The following is a 25,092-nucleotide window of genomic DNA, read 5'->3' on the forward strand; positions in this document are numbered from 1 at the left end:
GATTTCAGTCACACAAGAGGAAACAGAAGCTCAAAGCTAGTGCTCCCTCGACAGCCCTCATCTCTTCTCTGTTCATATGGGTCATAATTAGAGTTTTGGATTACAGTAGTGACAGGCACACCCTCCTGGCATTGTGCCTTCTCCCTTTAAAATAAACACATTTATATTCAAACTGAGAGACAACGTGAAGCTATACTAGTATTGGGGATTAAATTTTGTGCACGCACTGTCTTGGCACACAGCATAAATCTCCAAACCTTTCTCTCCCTGGACCTCTGTCTGACTCTAGCCCCAAGGTCACAGCAATCTATAAACGCTTTTCCATTCAGCAAGCATGAACAACTTGAGCGAAGAAGTGAAAAATTGGAGCACAAATCAAACTCCAAATATACATATATGCCTGTGTTGCACAAACTCGACTCAGTAGTAAAACTACTGGGAAAGAGGACGTCTCCCAGTGCTATCAGTAGCTCCACAAGAGCGACGTTCACCTCCTAAGATTAATTCTAAGAACAGCACACTTGGCAAAGAGAAAGCCATTATCATATTTATAGAAGGTCAACAGAGAACAATAGAAATTGGAATCTTGATGGTACCAAGGTTAAGCTCTGGGCTGCTATCCAAAAGGTCAGCAGTTTGAAAGTAAAATGGGTGCACAAGCTAATGTAAAGAAAGCTGATGGTCCCAGGTATTACAAGAGATAGTGTCTGGGGTCTTAAAGGCTTGAAGTTAAACAAGCAGCCATCTAGCAGGGAAGCAGCAAAGCCCACATGGAAGAAGCACAGCAACCCCTATGAATACAAGGATGTCTATGGGATCAGGTATCAGGCTTCAGAAGACCCAAAACAAACATTCTGATGCAAATGAGGGGGAGTCAGAAAGGAGACCCAAGGCCCATCTGCACACAATTGGACATCCCTTCACAGAAGGGTCACAAGGAAGGACCAACCCAGACACAGTGCGGTTTAATACCAACAAAGCACACAACATTCCCCTAGTTCTTTAATGCTCCCCCGCCCCCCATCATGACCCCAGTTCTATCTTACAAATGTGGATAGACCAGAGCATGTACACTGGTTCAGATAAGAGCTCTCCACACACAGAATCCAGGACAGATAAACCCCTCAGGACCAATAAAGAGAGTATCAATATCATGAGGGTAGGGGGAAGGTAGGGGAAGAATAGCAAGAAAGGGAACGAATAACAGATACATGGGTGAAGAGCTATAGAGGATGGTGTAAAATATGAAAATAAAAATAATATATAAATTATCAAGGGCTCATGAGGGTGGGAGGGTGGGGGAGAGAAGGGTAAAAAGAGGAGCTGATGCCAAGGGCACAGTAGGAATAAAATGTTTTGGAAATGAGGATGTCTACATATGTACAAATGTGCTTGATACAATTGACGTATGAATTATTATTGTTGTAAGAGCCCGTAATACAATGATTTGTTAAAGTTAAAATTAAATAAATTCAGCAGTTCAAACCCATCAGCTGTTCCATTCCACAGAAAAAGTTGCGGCAGTCTGCTTCGCCAGGATTATACCTTTGGAAATTTTACGTGGCAATTCTACTTTGTCCTACAGGGTCGTTTTGAGCTGGGGTCCCCCTGAAAATCACAGTAAAAGCATGACTCAGAACCTTTCTGGTAGAGTGACTTGATGAGTCAACCTGCTGTTATTCTATGATGGACATATAATGTAGTTAGGATAATTATATTCTTGGCTTAGATGTAACTTGGGTAGAAATCCTCCAGCGCCCTGACCCTGAGACAGACCCCTCTGCCTTATCCCAGTTTCCTGTGACAGTGTCATGGCTTCCTCCCTCCCCTCACTAAGGGCCAGGATCAACATACTGGGCCCGTCTCAAGATTTGCGATCCCTGCGTAATAGAAGCTCTTTCACATAAGATCTTTGTTAACACAAAACGTTTTCCTAGCTTGTACCTGTTGTTCCAAGATTTGTGTCTGTCTAAAAATGGTTTGACTCGGCCTGTATAAACATCCCATGAGAACAAATGGATGGAGAGACTGGCATTTAGAGGAAGGCTCTTCCTGTTCTCCTTTCCCACTGATGTGAAAACAAAACCTGGTATTAAAGACCCAAAACAAAAAATCATATCAATGTGAACAAGGGAGAGGGCGGAGTGGAGAACCAAAGCCCATCTGTACTCAAGTGGACATCCCCTTTCAGAAGGGTCACAAGGAAGAGACGAGCCAGTCGGGGTGCAGTATAGCACCGATGAAACATACAACTTTCACCCTGTTCTTTAATGCTTCCTTCCCCCAACACCATCATAACCCCAATTCCACCTTACAAATCCGTCCAGACCGGCACCTGTACACTTGTACAGGTAAGAGCTCACAACACAGGGAATCCAGGACAAATAAACTCCCCAGGACCAATATTGAAAGTAGCGATATCAGGAGGAGAAGGAGAAGGTGAGGTGAGAAGAGAACGGAGGAACCTATCACAGTGATCTACATATAACCCCCTCCCAGGGGGATGGACAACAGAAAAGTGGGGGAAGAGAGACAACAGTGGGTGTAAGACATGAAAATAATAATTTATAAAGTATCAAAGGTTCATGAGAGAGGGAGGGAAAAAATTAAAAAGCAAGTAATTCAGCATTTGGAAACAAGATGCCTCAGTGTTATTAATAGGAAAAAGTCAGAAGCGACGTGCCTATCACCAATAACATTAAATAACTAACAGCACCCAAAAGAATATTATGGAACCAGTAAAATGGTAATTATGTAGATTCTAAAGGAGCCTTGGTAATGCTGTGGATCAGCCTAACCACAGATTGGTAGTTCAAACCCAACTGCCACTCTTTGATAAAGATGAGACGGATTCCATAGAGATTTACACTCTCAGAGTTAGAATCAATATGATGGCAGTTGGTTTGCTTTTTATGAAGATTATATCACAATAGGAGAAACTGTAAGTATAAAACAAAAAAATTAAATTATATAAATTTTTTTGCAAAAGTTGAAAAACTGATGATCAATGTTTTAGAGTGGTGAGTGTAAGCGTATTTTCTAAGCTATATGTTATTTGCACAGCAATGCTAAGATGCTTCTGTAATTAAAAGATTATCATTTGAAGAATTTGGCATGGACTTTTCAATCTGCAGAACAGGGATGATTGGTCCATATCAGCAGGTGCCAAATGTCCCTGCCAAGAGCACATTAAGTGCAAGTCCGGCGCATGTAGTAGAAGTGGCATATCCTAATGCAGGGGCACAGGGAATTTCAGAAGAGCTAGTAAGCACTGGGTTCTTGGAGTTATAGCACATGCCATTAGTTTCACAGAGAGCCACCTGGACATAGTGCATACTTTTTAAGTGATGGCCAAAACCTGAGAATTGCCATCAGCTGACTTTGTTAAATCCTCTTCTTTACTAGCATCACCAGGCAGAAAATAACCCAGCCACACCTCACTTGTTGTCAGTTTAGATATCTGTTTAAGAAATTTACATCAGTTCACACAGAACTGCCCAATACATTTGAGTTAGTTAGTTTATTGTGCCAACCTGGCCGATAAACACATGTGGGATTAATTGAAGGGCAGAGAGATAAATGGCTCAGCAAGCCTCGCCTTTCTTGTCTCTTGCTCTTTGATCATCGGACCAGTGTGCCTCATTTTGCAAGCTACACTACATGTGCGACACCTAACTTGTGGACTGTGTTGCTGTAATTTGAGGTTCCTTCAAGACCTGATTTGCGACACAACTGGAATTTACATCTCTTGAGCTCTGACCCTATCATCTGGCTGACTGTTGGTGACCTGCCTTGCTGCTTGCTGCCTGCGCCCGGATAGCCTGAATTGCTCTACAGAACTACCTGGCGGCCCTCAAGACTTGAAGGGCTGCCAGTGTCTCACAAGTCTCTCACGGGAGCGAGTTGCACTGAGCCATTTGTACTGCTTTGTAATTTAATAAACTGTTTATTTCTTAAGTCATATATCTATCTATCTGTATAAATATATATAAATATGTAGATATAATTATTAGCTATCTGGTTTTGTCTCTCTAGAGAACCCTGTCTAACACAACATTGCTTAATGTAAATAAACCCAGATCTTCACATGAATGCACAAGGAATGAGATGTGGAACGAGAACTGTGCTAATCATAAAGGTTGAGAAAAGAAGGCAGACACTACACCTTTTCTTTCTGGGAGAGTAGAGGGTTGTGAGTGTCACAGCAAACCTGGGAACCACGGAAGTCAACACGTGTGTGACAAAGATACCGGTATCAAAGTACAGGCAGGATGTGCCTCTCCCGGGCAGATATCAGATGAAACATATAGGAAGACAGAGACTGCACACAATCCTAGTCAACACACACCTTGAAAGGAACTAACTCTCACATCTGGGCCAGATACATCCGCATCTCCCACAGGCACCCCTAGTTTCAGCCCCGAAACCAGCCTAGGATGAACCTGCTCAGGAAGACCTTTGGACAGAAGCTCGTGTCCAGAATTCAAATGTCTCCATTCAGTGAATCTTGCCTCTAGCATTAATCTGGCATTGCGCCCTAATTTCTCTGTGCATGGGTGCTAGGTATAACTAAATATATGGATAAAATAATCTACAGCAAGTGGACTCACCAAAACAGACCCTCACCATCACCAATTCGATTCTGGCTCAAAGTGATCCTAGGACAGGGTAGACCTGCCCCTGTGCATTTTTGAGACTGTATCTCTTTAAGAGTGGAAAGTCTCCTCTTTATCCCATAGAGAGCGTGGTGATTTTCAACTGTTGACTTTGAAGTTAGCAGCCCGACGTACAACCCACTATGCCACCAGGTCTCCCAGACCAGTAGTTCTCAACCTTCCTAATGCCGCAACCCTTTAATACAGTTCCTTTTGTTGTGGTGACCCCCAACCATAAAATTATTTTCATTGCTACTTCATAACTATAATTTTGCTACTGTTATGAATCAGGCCACCCCCTGTGAAATGGTCGTTCGACCCCCAAAGTGTTGTGACCCACAGGTTAAAAACTGCTGTCCTAGACAGATGGGCATACAACTAAATAAATCTTCAGAATGTAGAGACGTCTTATTCATCTTTCTCTGCAAAAGGCCTCACATGGGAGGTGCTAGTCATCTGACCCTGCATTTAACTGACCCTACATTCTGCCTATGTGATTTAAACACACACATACACACACACGTGTGTGCACTTGTAAGATGTGAGGCCCCCACACCTGACTCCACCACAGTAGAATATTTAAGTCTGTACACTTCCCATACAAAGATGACACAAACCATTGATAATAGAGGCAATGAGTTAGGGACAAAGGAGGAAATTGTGGAACATCCTAGGCAAAACAACAAAAAAGGGGACTGAGTTTCTTAAAAGAGCATGCTGAGTCTCCTTAAGAAAAAGCAATCACCATTGCTACCATTTTTACTTCAAACTCCCAACATTACAAAAAAAAAACAAAAACATGAGTTAAGGCAACAGAAAATCAAGTGCCCGTTCCTATAAGACCTTAGCCTTCGTGACTAAGCAGCCCCTACAGGTCAAGAACAAGAGATAATTTGGGACGAGGAGATGAGAAGGAAAATGAAAGCCACACTGACAGCCCCTCAGTGCGGCCCCAAGAGCACAGCCTTCGTGTACTATGGTATCAGAAACGACCAGCTCCTGAACCTGACAGTGAAGCAATCTGACTACCATCCAACATCCTCCAATCATCAATCAGCACATTATTTACTCAGAGCGGGAAGACAAATATATACGAATAAAGTATCATCGCCATAATTCTCTAAATTGGGAATGCCATATTATACCCGCCATGCTTCTCTTGAACAGCACCATGAAGATCAGGGACAGAGAGTCCTTCTAAGTCTCTCTCATGAGTCAAGAGTGGAAGAGGATTTCTTCCAGTCACTGTGAAGTAGCAACTGTGTATGAATGCACATTATAAAGAGCTTCCAAATATTGTGAACAATTCCGTTACCTATTAATTCCATGTGGCTGATTTTTCAGAAGACATAAACCTTTCTTCAAAGGTTCTTCTAAGTAGTTTCAGATCTGCAAGCTTTGGGGGAGAAACTCATGATGTTTTCAGCACCCAGAGACTGCCAATTCCTAAATTAAAAATAAACAACATACCCAATTCTAGTGTGTGTGATACATCATTTATCAACATACAGAAAACCTAGGTTGCACGGTAAGTTGTAAAATATCACAAACAAGAATTCCTGTCAGTTCATGCACAGTTGAGGGGGTATCAAAAAGTTTGCGGGAAAGGCTATTGGAATTTTTCAATGAACTTTTTGAAGCCTCCTTGTATATACCGGTACTTAAAACATTAACCTTCTTTTTTAGATCGTCCAAGAAGTTTATATGCTGATGAGATTCGTTTTCCTGCAGTACTCCGTGCCTCTGGCAAACCTGCGACCTCTAATTTGTTTTAAAAGGAATTCTAATCACCCAATCAATCATGCTCTTGACCTTCAGCCCTCACAGTCGCTTCACTGTAGTCAAATTGGCCGGAAAAATTCATGCTGTAACAATTCTGGTGTTCTCAATTCCAAAATGCCAATGATAGGAATAAAATGTGAACAAGCCCTGTGAGGGAGTTTAAAAAAAACAAAATATAGGATTTCTAAGGAATCTTCTACCAAGATTCTGTAAATTAAAACTGAGTATCTATGATATTATCAGGCAACAGTTTCCTCTCTGTTGATGTGCAGCTTAACAAATGTTCGAGTTTCAATGCATCATCAAATCAATTTAATCTCCTCACTACAAACAGCACGGGGACTACTTTATGCTTTCAATAGCTCTCTTTATAGACATAAAAGATGGGATCCCATGCTTGGTAAAATGGAGAGGCATTTTAAAGAGGGATCGGCACAGTAACAATTGTAAGGATGGTGCAGGACCAGGCAGCGTTTCTACTCTGTTGTACATAGGTCGCTACAAGTCAGAACCAACTGGACAGCACACCTAACAACCACAAAGGCAGAGATAGAAAGCTGGCCAAGTCACAATCTACCCCTTCTCTTTCCTGTCCTCCTCACCCACAATGGACCTTCACTGCACTGGCACCCACTCTTCTGCTTGCCTGCTAGTTCACTTTTAAAACGCACACCTGAGGTCACTCATGTTATCATATTTAAGCTTGCTCAAAGTCCTCCCACTGTCAAAGAGCACCTCATGTCTGGTCAAACCCATCCAATGAGAGAGAGCCCTCCTGTCACTGTCTTCTCTCAGTGACGAAGACCTGAGCATTATACACCATTTTCATTGCTCATCCATTCATTCCTCAACCTGCATGCTGGCTTCTGTTTCAAAATGCCACTGAATCAATTGTGACAGTGTTACAAATGGCCCCTGGTTAATAAGTCTAGTGGCCACTTTTCAGTGCTTACTTTCCTGGAACTCTGCAGTCTATCATTGTTCACATCCTCTTTAAAGCTCTCCTCCCCTAGTGCCTGTGGCAATAGTCTTTTCCGTTTTCTCTTCCACCTTTCTGAACATGGAGTCCTGGAGGCATAGTGGTTACACACTGTGCTGTGCTCCATAAGGTCAGGAGTTCGAAACCACCAGCTGCTCCAAAGGGCAAAAATGAGGCGTTTTACTCCCATCAGGAGTTACAGTCTAGGAAACCCACAGGGAGAGTTCCACTTGTCCTCTAGTGTTGCCTGGGTCATAAGCTACTCCATGGCAGTGAGTTTGGTTTCGCAGTTCTCCTACCCAGTGTCTTCAAGAACTCTACACTCTATCAGTGAGTGACTGGGCCAAGCCTTGGGCTGCTAACCACATGGTCAGCCATTCACACTCATCAGCAGTTCCTAAGGAGAAAGATCTGACAGTTGGCCTCCATATAGATTTACATCCTCGCAATTGTTATGGGGCAGCCACACTCTGTCCTACTGGGTGACTATTAGTCTGAATAAACTCAATGGCAGGGGGGCTTGGGGCTGAAATCTCCTTTTATTAAATATCATTCCTGTACCCCACTTACCTTCAACTGTAATGGCTTCAATTACCAGTTACATATATGTCAAAAACAAAAAAGGTACTACCATCTGAGACATGGCTCCTTGCTACCGTTTCCCAGAAAGTAAGATATCCCCCGAAAATAAGACCTACTTACACTTTTGCCTCTTGCTGAAATATAAGGCACCTCCCCAAAAATAAGGCCCCTCCCAAAGCTACCGTAACTCTGGACTCTGCACTGTAGCGGCGGGTGCCGCCGCGCAGCACACTGTTGGCCACAGCGCAGACAGAAAGTGTGAGGTCTCTTTTAATAAACAATAAATGTGTACATATTCTTCTTCATGGAAACATAAGACATCCCCTGAAAATAAGACCTAGAGCATCTTTGGGATCAAAAATTAATATAAGACACTGTCTTGTTTTCGGGGAAACTGGGTACCAGCACAGCAATATACTATCATCACCTGATATATTTGAGTATGACCTCAATGGTTTGACTTAAATTCAACCAATTGCAGTGCAGTGCAGTAGAGTGCACACCAATTCACAGTAATCAGATGAGCATCAGAGTAGAACCCATTGTGTTACATGGGGTTTTCACTACCTAACTTTCAGAACTTGATCACCACGCCTTTCTTCCTAGTCCGTGTTAGTCTCCAATAGTGGTTCTCAACCTTCCTAACACTGCGACCCTTTAATACAGTCCTCATGTTGTGATGAACCCCCAACCATAAAATTATTTTTGTTGCTACTTCATAACTATGGTGTTGCTACTGTTATGGATCGAGCAACCCTATGAAAGGGTTGTTCAACCCCCAAAGGGGTCGCAACCCACAGGTTGAGAACTGCTGGTCTACAAGCTCTGCTGAAACCTGTTAAACATCATCGGAGTGTGCAAGCTTCTGCTGACACAGAGGTGTTGGTTGGACATGGCAAAAAAATCTCTCAATACAAGGTAAGAGTTCACAACTGAGTGACCACCGCCCTTGTGCCCATAATGTGCAAGAATCATTAATTAATGACAATACATATAACTATGAGTAGTTCCTGATTACAATGGGGTTCCACTCAGACAACTCTGCCCTAAGTTGGTTCTGGCATAGTCAAATGACTCATTTTCTTTATACTTTTCATTGATTTTACCTTTAATTATCAATATATTTATAAGTCTAATTTTAGAACATTTGCAAGTGAACATCTGAGAATGATCAGCAAATTATGTACTAAAATATTATAGAACATGCTACTAAAGGCAGTAAAAATAAAAAGTCTTAAATGTGGTATATCATAACTTGAATAAATTGTAAGGTAGAGACTACTTGTGTAACTACTTCCTTAAATTTCTAAACTTTCTGCAGCTTACTAAAGGACTAGGAGCCCTGTTGACACGATTAGGTGCTTACTCATCAGACGAATGGAAAGGCCAGTGGTTCAAACACACATGAGGGAGTCAGATGATGCTATCTGTTCCCTTAAAGTTCTACAGCCTCATAAACCCAACATGAGTTGGAATCAATTCTGTGGCAGTCAGCTTGGACTTGACTGACTAGAATATCATTTTCAATTCATAAATTTAAGTGTACTTATTTGGCATCATTGTCTAGCTTCCACAATGATACTCTGTTGGTAGGTTAAGAAGTGTTTAAAACTAGGACGTTTATAATCCTTTTTTCCTTTCCTGATGGTAACCGGTTTAAAAATGTGGAATGCCAAGCACACAAGAACACGTATACAGGAAAGTCAATTTTACCAACTGTCACTTACAGTAATTATCTAGAGTTACTGTTTTCTTAAACGAGGAAAATTATTTTACTCACAGTGGGCTTGTAAGATCAGTGACACCTAGGAGCAATAACTAACTTGGATGGTTCCAGGTCCTTATGAGAAAGTTTGCCATTGCCCAATATGAAGCAATTATTTATTAGGTAGATTGGGATCATTTTCAAAGATGGGATCCCTCGAGACTATAGGTAGGGAACTATTTTTCTGCCAAGGGTTATTTGGATATTTATAAGATCATTTGCAGGCCATACTAGTCAAATATTTAAATGAACTCACCCCTAAAGTAATGGTGGCATTTTGGTTATGAGGTGAGCTGCTAACCACAAGATCAGCTGTTTGAAAGCCCGACTCGGGAGAAAGAGGGGACTTTCTACTTCCACAAAGGGTTACGGTCTCAAAAACCCAGAGGCAGTTCTACCCTGTCCTAAAGGGTCTCTGTGAGGGAGCACTGACTCCATGGGAGGGAGGGAGGGGGGAGGGAGGGAGGGAGGGAGGGAGGGAGGGAGGGAGTGAGTGAGTGAGTGAGTGAGTGAAAAGGTAATGGGAAGAACTGCTTCTCTTTGGTGAGGTGTGCAATGCTAGCTGGGACTGGTGGTTTCATGGGCCCACAGCTGATGTTCCCACTCTTACTCTACACACATGAGCATCAGTGTTACGAACTGAAATACGTCTCCCAAAAATAGGTGGTGTGATTCCTATCCTCTATGCCTATAGCTAAGGGTATGATAGCACAGTGGGCTAAGAGTTTGGCTGTAACTACAAGGCTGGTGGTTTGAACCCACCAGCTATCCTACTGGAGAAGGATGAAGATATACAAGCTCAGCAACCTGACGGGACACTTTCACTCTTTTCTATAGGGTGCTTGTAAGTCAGAATCCATTCAATGGCAGTGGCAGTGGAATGCCTATAGTTATAATTCTATTTGGAAACGGGCTGCCATTCCCAATAAGGTAGGATGAGTATGTGGATGTCTTGAATCCATCTCCTTTACACAAACAAAGGAGCAAGCAGAGAAGGTACAGATTCCAACCATAAGAAGATTAGCTAGCAAAAGAAGCTCGAAAGAAACAAGGCCCTGCCTCCAGAGCCAACAATTAAGGAAATCTTTTTTCTGTGAGTTGGCATCCTGAATTCAAACTTCTAGCCTACTGAACTGTGAGGGGGAAAATCTGTTTAGTAAAGTCAGTCATTTGTGGTATTTCTTTTAACAATACTAGATAACGGAATCATCAATATTATATATTGGTTGGACACTGACTATGGACAATAATTTTTAAAATCCATCATGAAGCATGCCTTTTAAACATTTTACTTTTGATATAGCAACAGATACAACAGCAGTTTCTTGTTTATAATTTCAAGATTCAAAAAAGGTTATGATTTATTTCGAAAGGCAAAGAGCCTCATATAAACAAAACATCAGCAGTTTGTTTATACTCTTCACTTGAAAAATTGTTAGGAAGACTGATGAAGAGTCAATGAACCAATGCATTTGAATTATAGTGCTGCTGAGGAATATTCAAAGCACCATGGACTGTCAAAAGAACAAACAAGTCTGTCTTGGAAGAAGTACAGTCGGAATTTCTTGAACAGGAAGACCCTCAACAAGACAAACTGATCCAGTGGCTGCAACATCAGGCTTTCAGGATTGTGAGGATGATGCTGAACGGGGCTGTGTTTCGGTTGTATGCAGAGTCACCCTAAGTTGGAATCAACTTGAGAGCAACTAAAAGCAACAACAAATGCTCTCTTTCACAAGAAGCCCTCCATCCAAACAACAGGTGAGGAAGACATGCTCAAAGTTGGCAAGGAAAGGGATGGCCAGGATTTGGGTAAGGGAGACCTGAATGACAACTGGCCGCCAGATTTATGGATGAGAGCCTCTTCTGAGCCAGAGAAAACAGGACTTTAGGAATAAAATGGGCCAGAAGGATTACCTAACCCCCCATAATGAGATGGCCAATTAAGCTAGGAAGGTATGGAGGTCAGTCAACATTAGCATTAAGCTTACTTTTAAAACGGAGTGAATAAAACGTATAAAACCCAAAATACCAAGCTCGCGTCCATGGAGTCAATGCCAAATCACAGTGACCCAACAAAACAGAGTAGAACTGACCCCTATGGGTTTCCAAGGTGGTGGCTCTTTACAGGGTAACACCCTACTTCTTTCTCCCGAGGCAACTGCTAACTACAAAAAAAAATCAACAGAACTGTAAAGAAACTTAAATGTAACAACAAAACAAAAAATGATACACACATGATTGTATGAACACAGAAAACTGCTCAAACCAAAGACCATAATAAACAGTGTTGGTTAGAGGAAGGAAGGAGAAGAGAGGCAGATCGTAATGGGAAAAAGAAACAAATTCTAATCTCCCACAGTTTCCAGGAAATGGATAACTTCTGAAACTCACAATTCCACAAAGTGGTGGCATACGTTTATTGTTTAGGCTGTTATACCCCCCAGCAGCTCAGAGGGAGAAAGACTGAACTTTCTTCTCCCTTAAAAAGTTACAGTCTCAGCAACCAACACAGGGTCACTATGAGTCCGCAATGACTCAATGGCAGTGAGTTACTCTCTCCAAAAAACTTTCTCCTATGAAGTGGCTTGTGTGTGTAAACCATCAGTCCTTTGGACAGCAGCTGGGTACTTAACCACTGTGTCAACAAGACCCCTTCAGGCGATAGATTGAAACCTAAAAGATAGAGGAGGACCAATTTTTAGACAGAGTGGCCGGGGAAGGCCTGTTTGAGAAAGTAATATTTCAGTCAAGATTAAAAAGATGAGCCAATCAGAGAAAGTTGCCAGATAATAGGAGCTCAAATTTCAAGGCACTCAGGTGTGAAGAGTTAGCATGTACTACTAAATGATTGTAAGTGCATTTTGCAACTGTCTGGTTAAACTTGAAACACCAAGCAAAGCATTTAACTGACACCCAAATCTATTCCAGTGGCAAAGTTACACAACGATCCATACATTACCCAAGGCAATTCTGCTTCTGCTTCCCTAAGTCAGCTTTTAGTCATTTCATTTCTTGAAGCACCAACGTCTACGTGCAAAGGAATAGAAAGAGCAATTCATTTTACTACTTAACAGAGGGAAAATGGGGTTTAAATGAGGTGTCTGAATTAGTGTGAATTTTAACTAACAGTGTTCTTCCAGGTCACCATCAGCATCAGCATGGGTCATAAAGATGTGTCCATCATTGGCTATGCAGTTTCCATTTGAGGGCAGACATCATTTATGCCAAGGAAAAATGAGTCATGCCAATCTCAACACACAGTTGCTGGCTCTGACTGTCAGTAGGGTCAATGACTCACTTTCCAGGAAATGTAACTAGTGGCCATGCAGTGGGGTCTGCGGCACAAGTGCCAACCCTCAGAAGATAAACTGGGTGGGCAAGCCCAGGTGGTACAGGGTGGGCAGCACTGCATCACAGTGCCCTGAGTGTCTCTGTCCAGCACTTCCTCCCTACATACTGGCACAGATCTTGTTTCATCTCCTTTTCCTCTGTCCTTTGCCTTCTTCAAGTCAGCTACAAGACTCTGCCACCCTGACTACGGCAGCTTGCTATTATGTTTACAGCTGCCCTAACTAGAGCCCACCACCCTGAGCTGTGTCCCCTTCTTCCTCTAGTCTTGTCGCTCCTGTTAGCTGCCATCAATCTGGCCCCCAACATATGACTCTGTGAACAACTAGCAGACTTTTGGTGATTCATAGGGCTTTCACTGGCTGATTTTTCAGTAGACTGACAAAGGCCTTCATCCCTAACTTGTCTCTCTCACAACCCTGAAGGTGAGAATTCTACCACTGAACCACCACTTCCAATACAGTGTGATCCTGCAAGACAGAGTAGAATTGCCGCACAGGGTTTCCCAGGCTGTAATCTTTACAGGTCTTCTCCACTACCAAGGCTAATGAGTTTGAAAGGATGGCTCAGGCCAATTGCTAGAGGATTACTGCACCAAGAGCCCTTCTTACTTCAAGCCAAACCAAACCACTGCCCTGAACAGATTGACTCAGAGAGCAGAGGACAAAGTAGAACTCTCCAGTGTTTCTGACACAATACATCTTTAGAGTCCTACACTGCCAAATCTTTCTCCTCCAGAGTAGCTAGCTAGTGGGCTCAAACCACTGATCTTCTATTTATGAGCGCAATGCTTAACTAGCTGCGGCACCAGGGCTCGTTTCCTCTACTTGATGTTTTTGTTGTTAGGTGACATCGAGTCCATTCCAACCCATAGTAACCTTGTGCACAAAAGAACAAAATGCTGCACAGTCCCGCACCGTCCTCTCAATTATTCCTATAACTGGGCCCAGTGCTGAAGCCACTATGTCAACCCACCTCCTTAAGGACCTTGCTGCCCCTTCATCCTATCAAACATGATACCTTTCTCCAAGGACTGGTCTCTCCAGACATGCCCAAAGTATGTAAGATGAAGTCTTGCCTTCCTTGCCTCTAAGGGGCATGATGGCTGTACTTCTTCCAAGACAGAACTGTTTATCCTTTTAGGATTCCATGGTATTTTCATTATTCTGCAGTATCACAATTCAAATGTGATTCTTCTTCATTCTTCCTTATTGAATGTCCAATTTTCACATGCATATGAGGCAAATGGAAATATCACAGCTTGGGCCAGGCACATCTTAGTCCTCAAAGTAACATCTTTGCTTTTCAATATTCTAAAGAGGTCTTGTGCAGCATATTTACCTAATGCAAATTGTCTTTTGATCTCTTGACTGCTGCTTCCAAGAGCATTGATTGTGGATCCAAGCAAGAGTAAATCCTTGACAACTTCAACTTTTTCTCCATTTATCATGCTTTTACTTATTGGTACAATTGTAAAATTTGGTATTCTTTACACTGAATTGTAATCCATACTAACCGCTGCAGTCCTTGATCTTCCTCAACCAATACCTTCATCACCTCCTCACTTTTCAACAAGCAAAATCGTTATCATCTACAAACTGCAGGTTGTTAACAAGCCTCCCTCAAATCCTGATGCCACATTCCCCTTCATGAAATCTGTCTCTCTCTCTCTCTCTCTCTCTCTCTCTCTTTCTCTCTCTCTCTCACTCTCTTTCTCTCTGCTAGAAAGAGCTGAAGTCCTTGGTTTGAAGGGAAGGAGGAATAAGCAGGTTCCATTCTCATACCATATTAAAGAATCAAATGTGATCTGACCAATGCTATCTATGTCAGATTTGTCTTTATAGCCAGGTTTGTTTTGGACAGCTCAAGAATATATGAGGGTAAATAAAAAAGTATATGTAAATGCACCCATTTAAAATTAGCATCCATTTTCTTTTCCTCAAAAATAAAAGTTAACGCAAAAATCTCAAGGTAATTTATCTTTTCAAAGCAAACTGTTTTGCTACCTGAAACTGCCATTTTCTTAATACTTTGATTTCTTTTAAGCCTTCTAAAAACCAAATACCAACATCTGACAAGTGAAAAGTACCAATTAATCTGAAGAAAATACTGTGAGCTAGTCCCTGCCGACAAATGTAAAACCCTCTTGAGTAAAATTAAACTGCATTTACAATCTGTGCTGTTTGCTCTCCTCAGTCACCATTTGGTCAATGAGTAACAGAAAGGGGAAATAAATTACAGTGTTACTTCAATCTAAGTTAAACTGAGACACCTTCAGAAGAGAAATTATTTCTCCTTCCACCATCGTAGATAGATAGACAGACAGACAGACAGACAGGCATATACAGCAAGTCAGCTCAGGAGTATGAGGTAAATCCAAAACCATTGCTTCAAAATCATAGAACCCTTTACTAAACAAAAATATCAAAATGTGAAGCTATGATTACTTGACATATCCTCTATCTAAGGCCCACACATTTCTGAAGGCAATGTTTCCAACTGTCTAAGATTTCCCTGAAGATTCTGTACTCTCCAATTGAAACGATGTCAAAATGACAGTTTGGGCATCCCCAAAGAACTCTAATTATGTTTCTCTGAAAGGTTCTTTGAGTTTAGGGAACAGTAAAAAGTCTGAAGTGGCAAAATCGGGGCTGCAGGCTGAATTGGGTAAAGTTTCCCAAGGAAACTCCCCTAGGACAGCTCTTACAACCCACAAAGAAGGAGCACATACATTGTTATAGGGGGAAATGCCTTGGCACAACAGACAGTTTTCCATTTGCTTTAAAGTGATAGCCCTGTGTCCTTGGAGAAAGCCTAAGAGGAGAGACCCATGGAATCCCTCCAAAACAGTTGCCATAATTTTCTAAGCCAACTCCTCTTTTTTATTTAACATGTTATTAGGGGATCATACAAATCTTATCACAATCGATACATGTACATACATCAATTGTGTAAAGCACATCTGTACATTCTTTGCCCTAATCATTTTCAAAGCATTTGCTCTCCACTTACACCCTTGGCATCAGGTCCTCTCTTTTCCCCTTCCTCCCTGCTCCCCCCTCCCTCATGAGCCCTTGATAACTTATAAATTATTATTTTGTCATATCTTGCCCTATCCGGCATCTCCCTTCACCGGCTTTTCTCTTGTCCATCCCCCTTGTGTTTTGTTTTTTTTTTAATCTTCTTTCAAAAAACTAAACTCATTGCCACCAAATCAATGCTGACTCGGTGACTTTATAAGACAGGGCAGAAATGCCCATATGAGTTTCTGTGACTATTTATGGAAATAGAAAGCTCCGCCTTTTTGTCTTCCTTCTCTCTTTCCTCCTTTAATTCTGCTTCTGGTTGTAAACATACACACACACATATATTAAATATATATTATAGACACATAAATCCTTTTCTTCTAGTATGAATTTTCATGTATAATTTTGTACATGTACAACTATCCTGCCCATTCTTTCTCTTTTTTCAAGATCATTTTATTGGGGACTCTTACAGCTTTTAAAACAACACATACACCAATTGTAGATGGACATTATGCCTCAACTCAAGCATTCCCTCAACAAAAGAACACTTTGTTGTAACAATCCGGGATTCTGGGATGCTCACCTTCCCGAAAAGATGGCTGAAGACAAAGCAGGTGCATAAGCAAATGTGTTGAAGAAAGCGGATGGTGCCCAGCTATCAAAAGATACAGTGTCTGAGGTCTTAAAGGCTTGAAGGTAAACAATCACTAACTCAGAAACGACAAAGCTGCACCTGACCTGACCCCACCACACCGAGGCAAAGCACTGGGGAGTGCAGCGGAACAGCAAGGGAATGGAGTGGCAAGGTCCCCAGGGAATGCTGAAAGCGGACTTTGGGGCCAGGGCGTGGTGCCCCAACAGACTGGACTGGAAAACACTCTAAAGGGCCAACAAACGAGCCTTGAACTAACTTCGTGATGTGTTTTGTTTTGTTGTCAGTGGTTTGTTTTTGTTGTTTTGTTGTTTGGTTGTATACTGTTGCTTTGTTTTCCTCTGTCTTGTTTTCGTGCATGTTATTGTCTCCACAGGTCTGTCTGAATAGGACAGGCTGGATGAACTATCTGGAAGAAAAACAATGGGACAGATAGTTTCGGGGCGACTAGGGGTGGGGGGAGGTAGGAAGGTAAGGAAGTGGTGTTAACAAACACAGGGACAAGGGAACAACATGGGACCCAAAATGGTAGTAAGGGGGGAGTGGCAGGCCTGGTGGGGAATGATCAAGGGTAAGGTTGCTTAGAGAAGAGGTATAGCTGTAGCCCAGGTGGGGACGGAGCATGGTAGTAGGGCAGAAGGAAAGTCAAGGGAGATGAAGGAAAGAGCTAGGAATCAAGGGGCATTTATGGAAGTCTAGACAAAGACATGTACATGCAAATATATATAGGAGGATGGGGAAATAGATCTATGGGTCTACATTTATAGGTTTAGTATTAAGGTGGCGGAAGGACCTTGGGCCTCTACTCAAACACTCCCTCAATGCAAGAATACTTTTTTATTAAACTGGCACTCTACGATGCTCACCCTCCCGACACAACGGCTGAAGCCAAAGTGGGTGAACAAGTAAATGTGGTGAAGAAAGCTGATGGTGCCTGGCTATCAAAAGAGATAGTGACTGAGGTCTTAAAAGCTTGAAGATAAACAAGCGGCTATCTAGCTCAGAAGCAACAAAGCCCACATGGAAGAAGCACACCATCCTGTACGATCACGAGGTGCCAAAGGGACCAGGTATAAGGCATCATGCAAAAAATAAAAAATATATGTATATGTGTGTGTGTGTGTGTGTGTGTGTGTGTGTGTATACCAAGTGAATGAAGGGGGAAGTGCAGAGTGGAGACCCAAGGCTCAATTGTCGGCCACTGGAGATCCCCTCATAGAGGGGTTTAGGAGAGGAGATGGGTCAGTCAGGGTGCAATGTAGTACCGATGAAGAACACAGCTTTCCCCAAGATCCTGGATGCTTCCTCCCCCCAACCACCATGATCCGAATTCTACCTTGCAGGACTGGATAGGGCAGAGGTTGTACACTGGTGCATATGGGAGCTGGAGGCACAGGGAATCCAGGGTGGATGATACCTTCAGGACCAGGGATGTGAGCGGCGATGCTGGGAGAGTGGAGGGTGAGTGGGCTGGAAAGGAGGAACTGATGATAAGGATCCACATGTGACCTCCTCCCTGGGAGAGGAACGGCAGAGAAGGGGGGGAAGGGAGACTCCGGAAAGGGCAAGATATGACAAAATAACGATGTATAAATTACCAAGGGCACATGAGGGAGGGGGGAACGGGGAGGGAGGGTAAAAAAAAGAGGACCTGATGCAAAGGGCTTAAGAGGAGAGCAAATGCTTTGAAAATGATTAGGGCAAAGAATGTACGGATGTGCTTTATACAATAGATGTATGTATATGTATGGATTGTGATAAGAGTTGTATGAGTCCCTAATAAAATGTTAAAAAAAAAAAAAAACGACAAAGCCCACATGGAAGAAGCACACCAGCCTGTGTGATCACAAAGTGTCGAAGAGATCAGGTATCAGGAATCAAAGAACAATCAAATAATTGTGAATGAGACATACAGATTGGGGACTCAAGACCCATCTGTAGGCAACTAGACATCCTCTTATAGAAGGGTCATGGGGAGGTTGACGAGCCAGTCAGGATGCAGTGTAGCAACGGTGTAACATACAACTTTCCTCTAGTTCCTAAATGCTTCCTGCTTCCCCACTATCATGATCCCAATTCTACCTTACAAATCCGGCTAGACCAGAGGATATACACTGGTACAGATAGGAACCAGAATCTCATAGAATCCAGGGAGGATGATCCCTTCAGGACCAGTGGTGAGAGTGGTGACACTGGGAGGGTAGAGAGAGGATGGGGTAGAAAGGGGTAACCAATTACAGGGATCTACATATAACCTCCTCCCTGCGGGGATGGACAACAGAAAAGTAGGTAAAGGGAGACATCAAACAGTGTAAGATCTGACAAAATAATAATAATTTATAAATTAGCAAGGGTTCATGAGGCAGGGTGGGGACAGGGAGATCAGGGAAAAAATAAGGAGCTGAAACCAAGGGCTCAAGTAGAAAGCAAATGTTTTGAGAATGATGCAGGCACCAAATGTACAAATGTGCGTGATAATACAATGGATTGATGAAGGGATTGCACTAAGAGTTGTACGAGCCCCTAATAAAATGATTTTTTTAAAAAAAAGAAATGCACAGTTGCACGGAGGTACTGACTAATTTGAGGGCCCTGGTCCTCTGTCCTAATGGAACATTAGTAACCCCTAAAACTCTGCAAAGACATAGTTGCTGTGACCCATCTGCAGTTCCTAATTTGGTGGGCATCACATATCAGTATTTTTTAAATAGTGTGCATGCATCATGCATGATATGTATCATGTATGGATATGAATATGGATGCATGGTATGTATCATAGATTCCCACACCACTGCCACCACTCCCCTATGTAGAGATCACTGGGAATAGAAATTCACATGAAGAAAAATCCAAAGGTCTGACATCTGAACTTGGTCAGATGCTCAAATACTGGCCTCTAAGGAGAAGGCTTTTTGGTCTTGCTGGACGCAGACCTCAGCAGCTGACATCAGACCCACTCAGGCAGGTGTTATAGTTCTTTAGCTAACCTGACATATTAGGGCAGGGCAGGGCACTCCACTCAGCCAACCAGCCACCTCCCTGAAGATGCTCAGCTCTCTCCCTCCAGGGGTTGTGACCCCACTGTAGCCATCTACATGATCCAGACTCTGGCCAGCCCATGCAGACACATCTTTAGTGAATCCTAGGACTAAGAGAGTCTCAACTCAAGGATCTCGGGTCCAAAGGGTAAGCTCTACTCTCAGTTCTTCTTCCTAGATAGTAGTGTGATTCCCCCTCAACCTCTGTCCAAACTCCAAAATCACTGCCATCAAGTCGATTCTGACTCAGAGAGTCAGCTAGAACTGCCCTGTGGATTTCTGGGACTATCTATCTGTTTGGGAGTAGAAAGTCATTTCTTTCTCCCATAGAGCAGCTTGTTATTTTAAACTACTGGCCCAGTGATTAGCAGTCCCAAATATAATCTACTAGCCACCAGGACTCCATTAACCTCTGAAGAATAGGCTTTTTAAGCTTAGCAGGATGGAAAAACTGGCTAATATCCATGGTAGACCACAGCCACCTAGTTTACATAACAATTAATCCTTGCAAGTATTTTACACATCTTATAGTAGACAAACCAACCCCTTTTATGAGAGTGTGGCCTAACAAAATACATTAGCAGAAATACAAAACCAGGGTCATAAAGGCTATAAATAGAGAAACCCATTACTCTACACCACCTAAAATGGAGAAAATCTGTTAATAACAATGACAAAGATGCAAACATCAGCATTTCATGACTGTTTTTATTATTTTAGCAATCTTTTGAGTTTTATATTTTCTATTCTATTTAGGGGGAAAATTATTAAATAAAAAAGTACAATTTGTGGTATGAGCCTATCTTTCTACACTCATCTTTCCATCTGTCTAAAGAAACATTCATGGGGCAGTGTTTAGAATGATGCATAGAATGATGTTTCCCAAATATCTACTAAGAATAGTTCTAGATTATAAGATCTGCAGCAGTTTAACCTCTATTTCTTGCTCTACTTTTCTAATTTGTTGGGATGTTTAGATAAGTATCATTTCAAGAAAAATGTAAGTCAACCTGGAATTTTGAATGAGGTAAAATCAAATAAACACCTACATACCAAAATGTAGTTACTCTGAAGGCACAGTGACTATGTATTGGGCCGCTACCCACAGGTCAGCGGTTTAAAACCACCAGTCCCTCTGTGGGAGAAAGATGGGGCTTACTACTCTACATAAATAGTCTCAGAAACTCACAGGGGCAGTTCTGTAAAGTCACTATGAGTCAGCATCCATTCGATGGCAGTGAGTTTGGGGTTTTTTGGTTGGTTGTTTTTGTTTATTGACTAAAATATAGAAAACCGTACAATGAAAATAACTGAAAATTATTTCTACAGATCTAGGACTATCATCAGCCCAAACACATTAAAGGGGCCAGAGTGGGAAAAGGAGAGAGAATTAGTGAGGACTTCTTAGAAAAGCAAAAAACAGTCTGCATTTCACATGTGGGCACATTAGTAGATTGTGCATGAGTCTAAGAGCACGGTAGCCCTTGTTAAAGAAGGATTCCACCAATGAAGCATTAGTTTGTAATCAGTGGCCAGGGATGCTGAGGCTACTTTCTCAATTAACCACACTCTGTCAGGCCAGGGCTTTCTTGGTCTACTGCATGGCTCAAATGCTTGAATTGAACTTAGTTATTCCTTTTTTTAATTTGAGATTTATTTCTCCACCTCAGAATACGTAAAAGACTTGACTGCTTTTATCTTCACTCAAGCTTTGTAGAAGGGATAGATGCATCCTTCCCAGTTTTCTACTGATACCTTTAGAAAAGCCATCTCCATGATTTCCAGCCACTCACCAATAATACCTCCAAGCCCCATGGGGATTTCATCTGCAGCTCAGAGTTGGTGAAAATAAATGGCAATCTGGTTGTGGGCAATCTTTCCTACAAAGTAGTAGATGCCATCCAAAGAACAGACATTTATAGAGGCATTAGCATGCAGTATTTCATATGCATTTTGACAGACCTAGGATGAAAAAAATACACACTACGAAGTTTAGAGAGAAAGTACATACATCCAGGGCCACATTCTAATGTGAATTGTCTATATATGAATTGTGCAGCCCAGTTGACTAAGAGATAGAGTTATCACCAATACATTCATAATCTGGGTACTTTCTCAAATTAGTAGACTGATTAAGTGCTTGACAAACTGGGACATCCACTACACGGCAGGATCACAGTGGATATGAATGAGTAGATCTGTAAGATTTTCTATAATAGCCAAGGGTAAATATGGAAGACAGAGATGAAAACCATCTACAATAGGAAGTGCCACCCATGAACAATTCAACTGATCAGTGTTCAGTGGAGATGCCAGATTTGGGGAGCCAAGTCTCATTGACAGATTGGAACATGATCTCCAAACCAACAGTAGCATAGTGACAATTCTGAAATTCCAAGATGAGTGTTTCTTGGGTGCGATAGTCACTCGTGTGGATGAAGGACGTATGATGGAGTTGACAGCCATTTCCACAGCCCTTGTTGATACTACACAGTGGCGTTTTGGCTTTGTTTCAGTCCTTGGACTCCAAAAAATACGTTATTCTCTTCTTCACCAACTCTGTCAGATTTTTTATCTCTATTTCCCACCAGTCAACTGCTCCATCTGTTTGACTGAGGTAGTACATTACTTCTCATCGTGTCCCAAATCTGAGAGAAACTCATCTGCATGTGTCTGAAGTTCATTTCTTTTAAATTACTTATTTTCTTCAGTTCACTTCATTTCCAGTTCTTTTCCTCAGGATTACATGATCCTTTCCCCCAACATTTCTGGTTTGTTACTCGTCATTTCTATCTGTTCTTCAGCCTTTACAGCGTGCACTTCTAAAGCACGCACCCTTTCCACAGCTAGCCTCTGAACAACGGACCTTCTGGTATCCTAAGACATTCAGCCATTAAGCATTCAAGCGTTGCCAGAATCATGGACAGATCTTTGTTAGAGTAATCTGAGTACTCATTATCTTGTCCCAAGTGACCCCCTATATAAAATACCAAGGCATCCCACACAGACAATGAGTATAATCAAATGCCAGGAACCAGTCCATGGTCACATTTTCTTATTATCCACTCACTCCGCTGGCTTCTTGGAGCTCAAAGATTAAAGGCATCATAATTCTGTTTTTAACTAGTGCAAAGGTGTTGTTTCACTAGATGATGCTTCAGACAAATTATTCTTTCTGGTAGTTCTGTGGTGGAATTTTCGAAGAGATCCTCCTAGTGGGATGAGGAGGAAGCTTTATTTCCCTACACTTTCTAAGAGCCCACCTGCTAAATAAATCAACCAATAAAGCGATTTACCTTGAACAAAAGCACCATTGGCGTCATGGGTGCCCTCTTATCAGAGCAGTAACTACTCAGGCCAAGGAAGTCTGTGCTCCTGTGATACAGAGAAGCAGGTCACAGGGCAACCTCACGTAGGCCATCCTGCAGCTGAGTCCATTCAGATAAAGCTTTGATTGAGCCTCTGTTCTCCCTATTTCCGAAGGAAATGGGGCAGGAGCCTGCCTCCTTAACTCAAGGAGTGGGAACTGCAGCTGACCCCCTTGGGGCTGCTGTTTTCTAGGCGATGAGAAATAGTATAAGCATGCACTCAGCAGGCATTGGGTCAAGCTGGAAACCTGAGGGATGTCAGGAAACAGACAAGGGATTGCATGTTGAACGTTCTTGTGCCTACCAATGGTAGATGTTTCCCATGGACCAGATGGAGGCAGTAGGGGAGAGTCAGCAAGGACCATTTCAACTCTTTCTCAAGGGCAGTACCTAGGCAGTTAAGAGGACATCAACAAAGAAGGATTCCTATGTGAACGGGGGCTCAGGAGAGCCAGGGATGAAGGAGGGGAGTGAGAGTGGAGGGTTGTGTAGCAAGCCAAAGAATCACATCATTCAAGGAAACTGAGACGTAAAGGACGTACTGGGGTCCGTTGCCAAATGCAGGAAAATGCCCTCTAGCGGTAGTCAAACTGAGAGTACTACACCACCTAGTAACACAGAGCCATTCATCACATAGCCTCATTCCTTTTGCCCTGCAGAGGCTTAAGTGGTAGTCAAGTAACATAAAGGAAACAGATTAAAAATGGAAAGAGAAAAAAGCAGGTGAACACCCTTTGTTATCTTAGGTATCCTTCCAGGGAAAGATGGTAAGATAAATTTCCATTCAGAAGCACGGAAAGAAGAGACTCCCCATGATCACAATTTCAAAACCACACTGAGGTAACTGTGCTTGACTTATATCCTTATAGGCCACGCATTATGCGACATAATAACTACATATCATGCAGTATCATTAAATCAGTGAAAAATGTATGGTTAGTGGACCACGTATATATAATTCCTCTCACAACACTTCTTTCATGCACTTACATCAATTTTATTAACAAAAACACAATGATAAAGCAGAATGGGCAAACAGATGGAACTAAGAATTCTATATTGGTCCAAAGTAAACTAGTTAGAATACTCAAAAGCAGTGAACATGGAGTCTAGGCTTGGTAAGGAGATAAGAGAGAATATGAAAGGGATATTGAACAATGAAGAAATGGTATAATTATGTATCACTTATCAGTCCTGGTAGAGTCAAAGAACTGCTGAAGTAGTGATACAAAAAGAGCAAGCTGGATATGTAGGAACAACAGAAGAGAATAAAGCTTAAAATTGAGATTAAACAGGAGGATCAGTCACTAAAACATGCTTGACTCTGAGCCTCCTTTGGGACATTACTATTTATGCTTTCTCATTCCATAGGATTGTTATGGGTGCTATGTAAAGTAACATGTAAAGGAGCTAAGTAGAAACCTGGCGCATATTAAGCACACAAAATGGAGTCACATTAGTCCAGATGGAAGATCATGAGTACAGGAAAAGGGATGTCAGAAGGTGAAGCAGAAAAACAACTGAACTACATAGCAAAATTCACCCCTGTGGGAAAATTCACATACTTAGTTTCAAATATAAGAATCCTGCAGGCTGAGAGAAATCCATTTTGAAGGGAAAAGAAGTAAGAAAGTCAAGTGCTATTAGTAAATCATGAACTCCAGCATTAGCACAATATACATTACTGCTGTCAATTGGCAAATATTTATTGAATCCTACACAGACATTTGTTCGCTTTTATGCACATAAATATTGAATCCTATGCAAATAATTATTAAATCCTATGCGCAAGGTTATTGAATCTTATGCTAAGCAGCCAATTTAATCATTTATTTCAACAGCTATATCTTTTTGCACATAAGCAAAATTAGACATTGATTAGAGGTAAAAT

The 25,092-nt window shown here is 42.0% G+C and overlaps 1 protein-coding gene and 1 pseudogene across 3 annotated transcripts in view; both read right to left on the reverse strand.

Annotated features, from left to right (window-relative positions):
* FARS2 (phenylalanyl-tRNA synthetase 2, mitochondrial) overlaps positions 1-25,092 on the reverse strand; it is a 605,344-nt gene that overhangs the window by 571,383 nt on the left and 8,869 nt on the right. Inside the window, exon 2 of one of the 3 annotated variants that reach the window (XM_075554130.1) lies at positions 5,971-6,101. The exons of the other annotated variants lie outside the window; for them this stretch is intronic. The gene's annotated coding sequence lies outside the window, so the exon portion shown is untranslated. The remainder of the gene's footprint in view (positions 1-5,970; positions 6,102-25,092) is intronic. 3 annotated transcript variants of the gene reach the window in all.
* LOC142452548 (alpha-(1,6)-fucosyltransferase pseudogene) lies at positions 21,949-22,884 on the reverse strand (annotated as a pseudogene).

This window comes from Tenrec ecaudatus, chromosome 7 (genome assembly GCF_050624435.1).
Source record: "Tenrec ecaudatus isolate mTenEca1 chromosome 7, mTenEca1.hap1, whole genome shotgun sequence".
Classification (NCBI taxonomy): Eukaryota; Metazoa; Chordata; class Mammalia; order Afrosoricida; family Tenrecidae; genus Tenrec; species Tenrec ecaudatus.